The sequence below is a fragment of the Pinus tabuliformis genome, chromosome 5_2, assembly GCF_031772625.1.
Source record: "Pinus tabuliformis cultivar Carrire ecotype Pingquan chromosome 5_2, CPIR1, whole genome shotgun sequence".
Classification (NCBI taxonomy): domain Eukaryota; kingdom Viridiplantae; phylum Streptophyta; class Pinopsida; order Pinales; family Pinaceae; genus Pinus; species Pinus tabuliformis.
Genome location: NC_142306.1, coordinates 427256551 through 427271547, shown reverse-complemented (window position 1 = coordinate 427271547; position 14997 = coordinate 427256551).

Genomic DNA, 14997 nt, shown 5'->3' with positions numbered 1-14997 from the left:
GACATAATTTTATTGTACATGAACCTTTTGATGATTTATCATTCTTATTCATGCATATGATGTCAATTTTGAAATCGTTTCCACAACTAATGTCTCATGAGATAAATTTGTTTCATGTGTACATCAGTGATATGTTGCACTTGAAAGGTGAAATATATAGTCACATAGTGCTTAGAGTTATCTCAATTGGTTGAGTCCCCATCATTACAGCACATTTTATATTGAGAGATCATAGATTCAATTATCTTGACACTCTTAGAGCCAAACTCTATTGTTGAATTAGCAAGAAGTAATCCCTTTAAGTAAATATGCCTAATAAAAATATTTAGTAAACATAGTAATTACTAATCTTCAAAATCTATAAACCACGAAAAAAAATACTTGATTATATACCTACGACCTACGAGAAAAGCTCATCACAACTCCCTAATAGAATGCACATTACGTTACTTTATGTTTTAAAGTGACAATGGATGTGGTAGAATTAGGGTCAATCATGAAAATACTCACATGTTGGAAAAAGGTTTATATATTAGGTTTATACAAAGAGTCGTGTCATGGGTGCTTAACCTTCCTTAAGCATTTATCATAACATTATGAATCTTATTATTAAAAGTGCATGTTATTAAATTATGTGAAATTTATATATCAAAGCATGGAACGTAAAGGTGATATGCAAAGTTTTCGTTTGTGATATGATATAAGGTTTTGTTCACACTTCTCGAGAGAATTAAATATTATAAGACTTAATTTGATGGAATTTATCATTGGTTAATATTATGACTTGACTTAGTGTATGCCCTGTTGTATTATGCTAGGAAGTTTTCGATGATATGGCTGGGAACTTGCACATACATAAATTCCATGCATTAATTTTTATAACTATGTGCATTAATGTTGTTGAACTCATAATCTACCACTCTTAGAATCCATTAGGTTTTAGCTTTGCATACTCATTTGGTTATCCGGAACATTTTGAAAGTAGCTTTGGTGCTATGACGTGGTTTCAATTAATCAATCATGTTCCTAGGCATTGTGAAATGGATTATACTTGCATTTAAGCTCGAGACCTATATAGACAATAATTTGGGTCAACATAAGTACTTATGCAATTTCAAAAGACTAATTTTAACTTCATGTTTATTGATAAATGCATTTGCATGGCCTTTAATTAGATGGTTGTTAAGTATGTTTTCCATTGTCCTCCCTTCCCCTCTTAGCTCAAAAAATGTTATTAGTTTCCTTATGAAGCAAAGTTAAATGATAACACTCTATTTTCTCTTATTTTGATAATATGGTTGTGAAGAAATATCACAGATAAATTTGCATTGATGTCTCACTCATTTTGTGTTTCACTTTTTCATGATATCGCTTTTAACTCTATGTTTTTCGAACTTTTTATACTTTGTTTATTTTATTGTCTATGTATGATGAAGTTGATTTCTTTTAAAAGTACACAATGAGGGATTAATGTGGAAATGTTGCTCAGTACATGTTGGTGAATAAATTGTCTTTCAATTAACATCAATCAATTACACTCATACATAAATTGTCAACCAGGGTAGATCTTTTTATTTCAAGGTTATCACGTAAAGTATATGTAGATAGCAATGCTAACTAACATACTCCCAAGCATTCCTCAAGCCAGTGTTATTGAAGGGGGAAATGCTAAAATGTTTTATAATGAAAAACTCTCTGTGAACATGGTACAAAATCAAAATCAAGTCAATGTAACCACTCACTCTTAGCATACTAAAATCATTATTGTCAACCTTCAACATCAAAAGCACTTTGAATATAGTTCTGAAATAAAAACACACTATAGAATAAAATCACTCAATCACTTGAGATCACTCTTTGTAGAAAGGGAAACGACACTCCTGGAAAGAAATGTAGAAATCACTCAACCAAATCCTCTCTGCAATATTCACTCTTTCATGATATCGCTTTTCACTCTATGTTTTTCAAACTTTTTACACTTTGTTTATTTTATTATCTATGTATGATGAAGTCGATTTAGTTTAAAAGTACACAATGAGGGGTTAATGTGGAAATGTTTCTCAGTACATGTTGGTGAATAAATTGTCTTTCAATTAAGATCAATCAATTACACTCATACATAGATTGTCAACTAGGGTAGGTGTTTTTATTTCAAGGTTATCATGCAAAGTATATTTAGATAGCAATGCTAACTAACATACTCCCAAGCATTCCTCAAGCCAATGTTATCGAAGGGGGAAATGCTAAAATGTTTTCTAATGAAAAACTCTCTGTGAACATGGTACAAAATCAAAATCAAGTCAATGTAACCACTCACTCTCAGCATACTAAAATCATTATTGTCAACCTTCAACATCAAAATCACTTTGAATATAGTTCTGAAATAAAAACACACTATAGAATAAAATCACTCAATCACTTGAGATCACTCTTTGCAGAAAGGGAAACAACACTCCTGGAAAGAAATGTAGAAATCACTCAACCAAATCCTCTCTACAATATTCACTCCACAAATATGTGCAATCATATATTAGCAAAAACATAGCAATGCATCTGGAAAAAACTTAAATATCATAACAATAAAATAATAAATAGTACAGAATGATAAATGGACCAATCCAAAACCTATGTTTTTACACTAGTAATGAAAATTAAATATTTTACAAATCGATAAGTCAATAGGTGCATCAATATAAATATGTAATATTAATAGTAAAATAACATGAAATATAACTGAGAGTAAACTAAACAAACTACTACACTACCTTATTGTCATAGCAATCCTCGCTAAAGAGGAGGGCACTTCCTCCTTAGAAAGGAACTAGTAATGCATAGTTCACAAGCTAAGTCAACGAGATATTATAAATCCGCGAATAGACTTTGCATTAATATCAGAAAAAGGATTTCAAATACATGGTTTCTCCAAAAACACAATAGTCTCGTCACCCCGCCTAAGGTAGAGGGCTTCCTTCTTTATATATTACATCATGTCTGCTCTTTAAATAATAATAATCTATGAGAATCTCGTGATTCTATGCTTTCACAATAGATACTTACATTACAAATTACAAGAGTTTACTGAGAATAAATTAATTTTACAACAATATATTCAAATAGCGAGAGACCAACAATAGAAATTCATAATTATCACAATCGAATTGGTTGTTTCATCAAGAAGTAGTTTCCTTGCTATAATAGCAGTTTAGATTCACTACAACCATGTGATAACTCGTGTTAAATCCTATTGATGTTGTCAAAAAAACCTAGTATTGTGAAAAAAGTATCAGCATGTGACAACAGTATCAGTAGAATCTCATCTTGGAAGATCAGTAACACAAAACTTGGAGAAGCAAAGTATACAAATAATAATACTCCAGCAAGCCACATTATCCTAAAACAACTCCTTTATCAATATTATTAATAAAATTTCTCAAAATAGTTAACCTTTCATCAAAATACAAGCAAAACTGCATTAACTAAGGTGACATAAGAAAGTGGCATACATCAATCAAAAAGTTGATGAATGGAGTAAGATAGTATGGGTTGGAGAGCTAAATATGGATATATGAGGGTTAAAAGAATGCCAATTTCACATCCCAACATCCCCCCCCCAACTAACGAAACTATGTGTGCTCATGCAAGCCCTTCAATTAGTTTTCAATGCATGTTGTGATTGTAATTCAAATAAATTGTAGGTCATTTCAATGTCATCTGTGTAAATTCTATAACCATGAGTGATGGTAAAATCCAACCACTACATCTTTGCATCTATTGGCTTCAACTGATGCAAATGTTGATATTTAAATACAAAGAGCCTAATTAATGTGAATTTTAATCTTAGCCTAGGCCAACTGGGCCCATGTGTCCTGATACTGTCTAAATATTTAGGAATCCTAGAAAGAGCATGAACAAAATTTTGGAAGAAATGAGGGTCCTCATTTTTAATATTTTATCACATCCTTCCCACCTTAACTTCCTCTTGTCCAGTGTATCTTATCTCATCAATTCAATGTTCCTGGAACAATGATCTAAGACTGTATTCCTGACTTCCTTCACTTTATCCCTTCTTTTTGGAGATTGTAAGAAATTGTTATATGCTCTTAATACTTCATTAATAAAACCATTATCATTTTGAATATTAATGGCTTTCCTTCTAGGTTTGTTATTACAGTGTCATGATTAATCTGAAGAGAAAATTATTTTCTTGTAAGATACACTAAGTCCAAGGTCATACATTTTTTCCTTGTCTTCCTGTAACTATCAAATTTCTCCCTACATCTCCTGCATCTTCTTAAGCTTCTCTCCTACTTAACCTTGTCCCATTTTAATCTCTGAAGCATCAATTCCTCGGCCCAAGCTTCCTTAAGGTTATAGACAATTTTCTTATTCTTACTTAAATAAATTACTCCTTGCAATGAGAATGTCAATCATCTCCATATTCCGAATTTAGTAAGAAAAATTATTGAATCTAAGTGCTCTTCAGGTTTAGGTCATACTGTCTCTACTGCTATTACACTAGTGCCTTCAAAATAATTATGCAAATCCCCAATTTCTTTCATTTCTTTCCTTTACCTAAAGTTGATCTATCTCAGCTACAGGTTCTTGTGTAAGAGTAGCATCATTGGTAGGTTCTTGTGTATCATCAATTTTATTTCCCTTGAGATGCTCTGCTTCAATTATTGGTTCTTGTGTGACAACGTCATAGGTTCTTGTGGTGTAGCCTAAAATTCCACAAAATGCTCGCCTTCAACTATTGGTTCTTGTGTGGCATCAACATCTTCAGCAAGTTCTTGTGGTGCATCATAACATTTCACCTTGTACACTTCAATTTCTACTTATAATCCAACTGAACTAGTATTATGCTTCTGAATTTATTCCCCTCCATAACTAGCTTCTCCAAGAAATTCCCCACACACTTCACATAATGGTTTTATATTTTTTCTAGCTTCAAAGGGAGGAGAAGGCATGTCCACCATTTCTATTTCCTTGGCTAGGGTTTATAATCCTACATGCTTCCTGGTTTGATAATTGTCCCTAAACATAACAATTGGATTTCTTAAATTTTTGTTTTCATTTCTTAAGTCCTCAACTTGTTGAAATAGGAGGTCAATTTCAGACTTACCAGGAGGGAGGTATCATATTTTTTTTACTCAAATGCCTCCTTCATATCCCTATCGGTCTTCTTCTTTGATTTCTTCAGTTCTTTTATAGTAGTAGTATGGGTTTTGGATGATGTTGGAGTAGGTGATGGTGTAACAACAATTTTAATATTTTTATTTGGGAATTTACCTCTCACAAACTTATTCAATAGACTCTTCTTTACTTTTTTTCTATGGGGGTTACTCTTTTTCAATAGGACATGCCCCATATTCAGAACTTTCATATGGTTCAGTAGTAACGTCCACTGGGTTTTCAGCATGCATTCCTTTTTTAGTTTGTGAGTCCTTTGTTGCTATATTAGTAGGAAGGGTTTCTACGGGGATATCCTCCTAAGGGTTTTGAGTATATGCTTCAACAGTTGTTGGCTTGAGGGGGCTTGGACCCAGGTTCAGAGTTAGTTGCACTAACAAACAAAACCCTACACTACTAGCCCTTTCCGAAACAACCTGCGTAGCGCAAGCTGCAGTCTCACCCGAGGTAGTATTGGGGGGTGCTAGAACTAGGCTTCTGCATCTAGAACAATATGTGATGTAGTTTAAGGTGCTTTCTATGGTTTTAGTTCAGATCTAACCTTCGTGAACCCTTGTTCATGAGACTTAGATGATTTCCAATTAAAGAAGGTTATAGGCTTCGCATAACTATCTAATCATGCATAAAACAACATCTAATAGTTTATCCAGATCTTCACGAATTAATTAAGATAAAATATACATAAATGTCATTCAGTGGTGTGTAAGTATATAAAATACATAATGCTTAAAATTAGAAACATATTTGCTTCAAATATCTTTCTATTACTTCAAATCTTACTTTACAACTTTTCCAGACCCAACGCAAAAAGCTACAGGGGCCTGCGCACTCAGCTGCAGACTTGCCAAGGTCTCCGCGCACTTAGCTACAGACTTACCAAGGTCTCCGCGCAATCAGTTGCATACTTACCAAGGTCTCTGCGCACTCAACTGCAAGAGTTTTCCCCCTTGCCAAAAACACAGAAAGATCTACACTTAAAAACCCAAAATCATATCATCATGAAGTACTTGATTGATTGCCTTAGACTTGCTAAGACATCTCTTTATATATGCTTCACTATTACAATAGCATGGTCCACAAACCATGGGTTGATCTCAAAACAATACCAAAATATAAGGGGTTTTGACCTTCCTATAACCCCTTAACTCTTATTTGACCTACGCTACTTGTGTTCTACTCCTCAAAATGTGGAGATTTACAATATTTTAACAAAATTTGACCCAAGGGATGTCGTCCCAACAGGCCCCCAACATAGTTATGTGACTCATCCTCGAGTCACTCCACTGGTACACTGTATATCTTTGCTTTGAGGCTATTGAACAAAGACTTCATAGAGTGAAGCACCTTTGTGCATTAAACAACTGCCTGTCACACTTCTTCCACAAAATTTTTCGCCATTGGCCCATCTGCTACTAGGATGATGGTCTACTATGTCTATTGCATACTCTTAAACATGCCTTCCACATTTTGTGAGAGTTTCCTTGCTTCTTCCTCCCATGGCTGCATTCGTGCAATGATGATCTGCATCTTCTTTCACAGCTCCTCGATCTATCATTGTATGGATGTCCCCTTTCAATCGGGTGAACCGTTGCATAGGGGCTAGGGTGCGCATTGTTACCTTTATCTCATCATACTGTAGCTGCTTATCCCAAATGGAAACTTTGATCTTCTTCACCTATGGGTCCTCCTGCAATGAAGCCCATAGTTCTGGAGCCTTGTAAAACAACTGGTTACACTCCTTGACTGTAGCATCGAGCTTCGCCTTGTCTATTTGGATGGTAGCCTCGCGATGTTCTTGAATCTCTAGTGGTGTGGTGGGTTGTAGCTTCAATTGAAGCTTAGTAATTTAGAGTTGTAGATCAAAGAAAACTTTGTCCACTTGCACCTTTGACTCTCTGAATGCATATTCCAGTTGTTGTAATTTGTCTTCAGAAGCAACCTCCAACTGAATCTAGAGATCAGGGAGCTCACTACATACTCTTGAAATGGCCTTCTCCAGTTGCGCCCTTCTCGAAGCTGCCTCATCACAATCCTAGAGAGCCTTGTGCTTTTCATTACACATTTGTTGACTAGTGATTTGTGTGTCCTTGATCACCATGAGAGCTCATTTCTCTTGCACCTTAAGCTCATCTACTACACCCTGGTGTAGCTCATGCAGTGTGGTTAGGGGGAGAACCACAAGGTTAACACTTACATCATTGGGCAGTTGGGAACTCTCTTGTTCTGGGACATCTTTCAAATGTAAAGATCCATCAGGTAGGGGTACAGTGCAGAGCTCTAAGTTGAGGACTAACTGCACACTGCCTAATGTCATTGGATTCATGCTCGCTTAAGACCATCTCACTTGAACCACACTCAATTGAACCTAGCTCGCCTGAACCTACAACTCAGTTAGGCCCGCTTAGACCTTTGACAAAATGGACTGGTACTAATCTTCAATATGGATCCAAATTTCTTTTGTCGTAGTCCGAACAATATATCTAATCTCAACAAGGTCCCCCTCAATGAGGACCATGTCCTTTGCATCAGCAATCTTATTAGACTTATGCTTCTTGTGTGCACCTCTCGCACCTAAATTTTGTCACCATTTAAGAATAAAAGGAGAAGCAACATTCTTCAGGTCTGTAAAGGGGTCTTCAGTACCCTGATCCAGTTCTTTGATATCCAGATCTTCGTTGTGCTCGCCCTCTGTTTCCTACATGGTATTTTTCTCTAGATCGATGTTCACCTTCTTATTTTCCTTCTATGCTAGCTTACTGGTGCCTATTATGCCTTTGACACTAGTCCCCATCATACCTTCGACAACATCTCTGGGAAGAAGCAAATCAGCTGGCCACGACTAACTGCGTGATATCATCTTCGGTGACCAAAAATGGAAACGTCATCCATTTCTTTGTCATATGACACCTCATGTAGATGTATACATGATGGAAATCGGCCTTAGAATCTGTAATGCACCGATATTCCTTGAATAGAGTGGGAGAGAATCGTGGTTTCTAGTTAATCACCATGCACAAGTTTGATTCAAACAGTACCCAAAACATCTTGTTTTCAATGACACGGTCAGGGTCCTTCATCGCCCACAATGAGGCAAATTTTACAACCTCGCACAAGTCTGGATCTGTAGTTTGGAACTTAGAATACTCTAGCATCCTCCAACATATTAGTGTGATCAATAACGGTAACCATGCGTAGTGGAATTCTTTTCCATCCTCCAAGGCTTCACGACAATCATCCAAAAATTCTTGGCAGAGGTATTATGCCCAAGTGAATTAGACCCCCTGACTGCACTGCGCAGCTAAAGATACCACTAGTGCCAATACTTCATCACCAAGAAACTTCCTCATTATTTTCCTACCAAGATATGTGTATCAAATTGCATAGCTTCATCCAAGATAGAACTAATGGCCTATCCCCGTGACTTCTTCACCAAATCGAAGTCGCTCTTCATCTAATCTACAAGCTTTTTCTCTTGTGACTTACCCAAAAAAGTGTCTATGGGGTTCGCGCCCTGATACAGTAGTGCTGTGATTCTATGGACTAGCATATCATCAATTGGGATTGGCCCTCCCAACCAAAGGCACCATCACAAACCAACGCCAACAACTAGCACACACAAATGGTATTAATAATGTTGCAGCTAAAATGTGGGACATATAGCATGTTGAGCAACCTTGTGAGCTCAATACTAGCCACCCACTTCATTGGTTCAAGCCTTGTGATGCTTGCCTCCTCATAGTAGACCGATTTCAAGAATTTGTTGGGTTCTAACTGCAGAAATTTTTCATGATTGCCCCAAATTCCAATCCCCCATCTTCAGAAATGGTACCCAAGCCAAAAAGTCACCCTCAATAGGAACTTCCTTTGGAAATAATGGCACGAATACCTTGAATTTCAATGAGTCAGGGTCCTTAGTTACTTGGCAGTTGATTTCCTTGGGGGCATATATGGCAGCAACCGAGATATTAGCTTTGCACCCTCTGCACTGATATTTTCAATCCCCATAGCCAGCTCTTCTTCATCCAGGTCTTGGAGTTCCATAGGCTACTTGTTTTTATCCATATGACCCTTATTTCTATGCTCAGTTGGGATTTTTCATGGTGAACTAGGTGCTATAGCCGAGACTAGTGGTGTTGTAGTCATGATATTCCTACCACTCTCTTCAAGAATTATTGCTCAACTTCTTCCTAACTCATGTAATCAGACATATAGCAATACACTTGGCTTGTTAAGTGCGACCACACATAACAATTCCGCAAGAAGAAAAGTGGTTAAATGTGGTGTAGGGTGCAATATTTATAACTTGATTTGAATTCAAAGTGTCCGTTCCCCCATAAATCTTGCCCATAAATGCAATTTTGGCAAAAAATCCTCCCAGATTTTCTCCTTAAATGCACTTCGCCTACTCCTTTTAATGGAAAAATAGTTGTCAAATCAACTGTAACTATTCCAAAGATCATTTTTTTGGCAGGCTGTGCGACACTCCTCCTTGTGACGCAGTTACCTTGTCACAACCTCCATCTGCATGCTCTTCCAACACATCGTACAACCTTCCTTCTTTGACAAAATTTGTTCTTGAGAGTGTAGTTTATAGTCCTGCACTTTATTTCAACTTCCAAAATCTCTAAAACGTTTCTACATCCATGTAGTCATTGCGTAGGGGTGGGATCATCCCCATAAGCCTTCAACCTACTCCCATTAATCCTACCCAGAAATATTTCCCCATTCAGCCTCCCGAGTTGAACTATACCACCATCTAAAATGTCCTTAATGATATATGGCCCCAGCCAGTGCATCTAAAACTTCCCTAGAATCTTGGTAAACTTGTTGCCATACATTAGTACCAAATCACCATTTATGAAGGTGTGTTACTTGATGTGTTGATCGTGCCATGCCTTTTCTCTGGTTTTTTTTACATGTTGATGAAAACCAACCAAAAAGCGGTCTTCCTCTAATGCCAACAACTACGTGAGTCATTCCGCCATGATTTCACGATCTGCCATCTCAGTTATTGATGTGATTCTTAGGTTGGGCACTATATATTCTGTTGTAGCTCCGAGAGACAACCTTGGATTTCTTACAAGACCAGTGTCTGGGCACATCTAGATTTGTGTGTCTTAAATGATTTACATGAAACTGGAGACATCACTTATGTTCTATAGATACATATATTTATATATGAAATGGATTGGTTCATTTATCTAAAGAATTAAGACATGGATTTATGGTACTTCTTCACAGGTTCAAATCTCATAAATAAGCATAAAAATAGTGGAGGTCGATTGTTTCAAGGTCTTATAGCTTAATAAGCTTTTGTAGAGCATATGAGAGAAGACCAAGAAAAGGAGAAACTCATCACATAGAGAATAAGGCTTCAAGCATTCTACACTTAACACATAGAGCTTGAGGCATTAAGAATTTCTATACTTATTTGAGTTACAAGCAGAAATAAATGAATGAAGGAGAAGTTGAAAGTTATGATTTATGAGTTGTATATTTAAAGATCTAATTTCAATAGTCCACACAGGCATATACATAAATAATTTTGAGACAAATGAATTTGTGAAACATTAAAGGAATTTGTATTAACATGTTGATACTAATGAATCTGTGAGGGAGCTTGAAATATTTATAGTAACTATAATTGCATGAATTCAAGGAAGAAGCATGAACATAAAAATGAGTTTGACAAGGGGAACACATATTATAATACTTGAAGAGGGAATCACCATTGTTTCCTTGATATTCTAAAAAGATCTGTATTACAAAGAGATACAGTCTGAAAATAGCATGTAGTGTTTTCTATAGAATTTCTTAATCTTTTCCGAGTCTTTCTCTCCCCTATTTATCTGGAGAGAGAGGAGAAAGAACATTCAGTACATCAAAATATCTCTGGCCTAGTCTCAGTTGTTGGGTCGACTAGTTGTCTCAGTCAGATATGGCTCTGTGACCCAAAACATTACAAAATTATAAGCCTCATTAAAAGGAGGCATGTTATAGTACAACAAATAAATAAACATAATATGTAAAATATACAAAGATCTCCTTGACCTTCCTGTGATCGTCTCTGCTACAGGAGCTATTCTACTTAAGGTATGTTTTCCTACACTACTTCACCCACCTCTATCTTTTTTGCCTTTAATTCATTCGATGTTGGCTCCCAGACCCATGTCACAGTGGACTTCTTCAGGATAAGCTCATTGCCTGCCTTGAATGCACCACTTGTTCCTCTTAAAACCATAGCTATCAACCCATCATTCCCTTTAAACCTTTGTCCTACACTATCTTTGCCTTGACGTGGTGGGTTATATGTATTACAATGTACAGCACAGTCTCTCAGGCGTGGGCCTTTTTCCTCTAAAATAGGCAAAACAGGAACTTTTATTATAGCCCCCTTTTATTATAGCCCCTCATGTGGATTTCCTCATATGACTGGGGGTTGGAACCAGGGGCTTAGTTGTCAGGCGCTAAGGCCTTTAGACCTATGTCCGAGATCCTTTTCCTTTGTATCACAAAATCCCGCATATCGGTGCTTTACTGTGCTTTTGCCTTAAGATTCTTCGCCAGACACTTGCGATCATCTATCTGTGGGATCCGGCCCACCTAAGACATTGCAATTGCATTGTAGGAGAGGGGTATCCTTTACCTTTTCCATAGCGTGGGACAAAAATCTAGACGCAAAATCCTCCTGAGGAAAAATCACTAAACATATCACATTTGAGAGTGTTTCTCGCATATCACAATCACAAGCCACTTTACCTTTAGCTTCTCCCCTTAACAGTTGCAACTACCAATCTGCAGGCTGATGTCATCACTGTCATGTGTCACTCTATCAGTGGTGACATGTGGCACCTGGAAATGGCCCCATTTCACCACTGAAAATGCTAAAACTGGGTGTCACATGTACCCCGTATGGCACGTTACCCTCCGTATTGCCACATGGAGAAGAGAGAAAATAGGGTCACCCACCTTGGTTTTTCCATGCTTTCCTTTGTTAACTCTTTTCATCCCTCCCCTGGCAATGTTACATTATACCTTAGAATCAGCCCCTGCAAGGTCTTTTAAGTTTAGAACTCGTTGATCTGTTGATATGCCAAGCTATAGGACTATGGGGTCGTTAGGATGTGGGATGCAGGATTGCGCCATGTGGAGGAGAGAGAAGGGGGACCGCTCACTCCTATTTTGTTCTACATTTTATTTGTATTTGGTTTTTTTGGCTTTCCCATGACTTTTACATTACATTCCACAATCAGCCCTTGCAAGGCTTTGAGAGTGACAACCCTTGGATCCGCCAATATGTCGATATGTGGGATTGTGATATGCGGGGCCTATTGTGATTGCAGGACTGCGGGGTCGGTGAAATGTGGGATTGCAGGGTCACCGAGATGTGGGATACTACCATGTGGAGGAGAGAAAAAGGGGGGCCGCCCACTCCTATTTTGTTCCACATTTCCTTGTTAACCTTTTCAGCCCTCCCTCGACGATTTCACACTACATCTCAAGATCAACCCCCATAAGTTTTGGAGTTTGTCGTGACTACGGGAATTCCAATTTGTGGGATGCGGGATTGTGGGATGCCCTCATACTTAGCCATTTTCTTGGCTTTCTAGGATTTATAAAGGCAATGTTCAACAGACTCTAACTTTTGATCTAGGAGTCCTTTTTTGGACTTCTATATACCATTGGAAAGCTCTTTCTAAGCACTAGGCACTGGAGAAGGTCTCATTAAGCTCTAAGATATTTTGTGGCATAGGAAATTGGCTCCAATCTTCACTTCTCTTTGGAAACCTTGACCAATTGAAACCCACAATGAAGTGAGTGACAACATTGGCTCCAACTGGGGACAATGCCTTGCTGGCAAGGTGATGAGGACCTGCAGACCAGTGGCCTTTCCTTCCATTGGGCATGGAGTTATTCTTAAACAAAATATAATTATGTGAAAAGGGAATTTTTTGATAATAAATAAAAGAACCAAATAAAAATTTCAACACACACACTGGATATTTGCAATGAGCAAGAGATAGATGTCTCTAATTTTGAAAACAAAATTATAGGAAGTGACCCTTTACAGGCAGTTCCAATAGTTCACCATCCAAGTTTTCAAGTAAGTAAGTGTTATTTCCCCTCTCTTCTGCAATTTTGAAAGGACCCAACCATAGCGGATCAAAATTACCATGTTTTCCTTTGTCTTCTCGCTGGACATCCCCCCTGAGTACTAAATATCCTTACTAAAGAGGTATGTCCTTGGCCTTCTTGTCATACAGAGATTTCATCCTTTGTTAGTAGTTTGAGAATTTGGTCCCCACTTACTTTTTTTCTTGTGAAGCTCCACAGCTGATTTATCCTTCTAGTCAAGGAATTTTCCTCTTCCTCAGTTTCTTGTAGCAACTTAGCTATTGGCATTACTAGTTGGATTGGGAAAACAACAAATTATATACTAGCCTCAAAAGGTGATTTCCCAGTGGATCTTTTGGGTATTACATGGTTAGCCCATAGACAAAACTTCAATTGGGAGTCCCACTTCCTTTGATTTTCAGTGATGGTCTTCTTTAGAACTCTCACCATAGTTTTATTAAAAGACTCATGCAAGCCATTCCCTTGAGGGTAGTATGTATTGGAGTATCTGATAATGATATTTAATTTATGGAAGATCTTGGTGAACTTAGCAAATTTGAAGACCTATGCATTATCAGTGATGATTTTAAAAGGACACCCAAAGCGGGATAATATGTTCTCTTCCATAAATTTTATCACCACTGAGTCAGTAGCATTTCTAGCTGGGATAGCCTCTTCCCACTTGGTGAAATAGCCAGTGGTTGTTAAAATCCATTTTTGTTAGCCACTGTAAGGTGGGTTTATTTATCCAATGAAGTCCAATCCCCACTATCTAAAAGGTTCCTCTACATGCACAGGAATTAAGGGGAGAGGAACAAACTTTTGTCTTTTAGCAAACAATTGGCATTTATGACACGACCTGACCTAGAAATAAACATCTACAAACAATGTGGCCCAATAGAATCCTACCTTGAGGATTTTGTGTGTTGTTATCTTCCAACTGTAGTGTCCTCCATAGAATCCCCCATATAAATACTCAATCACTTAATGGGTCTTTCCATCAACCAAAAATAGCAGTAGTACCCCCACCAAGTCCTTTTAGTAGAGCAATCTATTGGATATAATGTATTTTTGTGCCTACAGTCTCAGACTTTGGTATTTAGATCTATCCAATCCCAACAGGAATCTTAGGAATAAGAGGTAATGAACAATGTTCTTATACCTGGGTGATCCTTTATATTTCTCATAGATATTCTGCTCAGCTATTTTAATTCCACTCTAGTGATCCTTTGGTCTACATTCCTCTATGATCAAGCTTATCCCTAGAGCTTCTCAGCTGGTTTAGATAAAATATTGGCCAACCCCTGGCCTTTGATGAGCTTGGTAGGCTTTATTTCTAACTCATATTCTTGTATTTTAGTTATCCACTTGCCCCTCTTTCCTTGGATTTCAACCTACACCAGAATGTCCTTGAATAGTCGTTGGGATGAAAGTTGTGATTCCTGAATACAACACGTACATACAAAATGAATTCAGTTCCTTTACCAGTGCATAGGCATGTTTATCCAATGTATTATATTTTAGCTCAACATCCAATAGGACTTGGCTGGAAAAGGAAATGGACTTCCTGTAACCTTCTTTATTTTTTTGTAATAGCATAGCATCAATGGTATGTGGAGAGGCGAAAGAAAATATGTAGAAAGGCACTGAATAGTCGGGGATGACTAGCACTAGGACCTCAGCCAAAGCTTC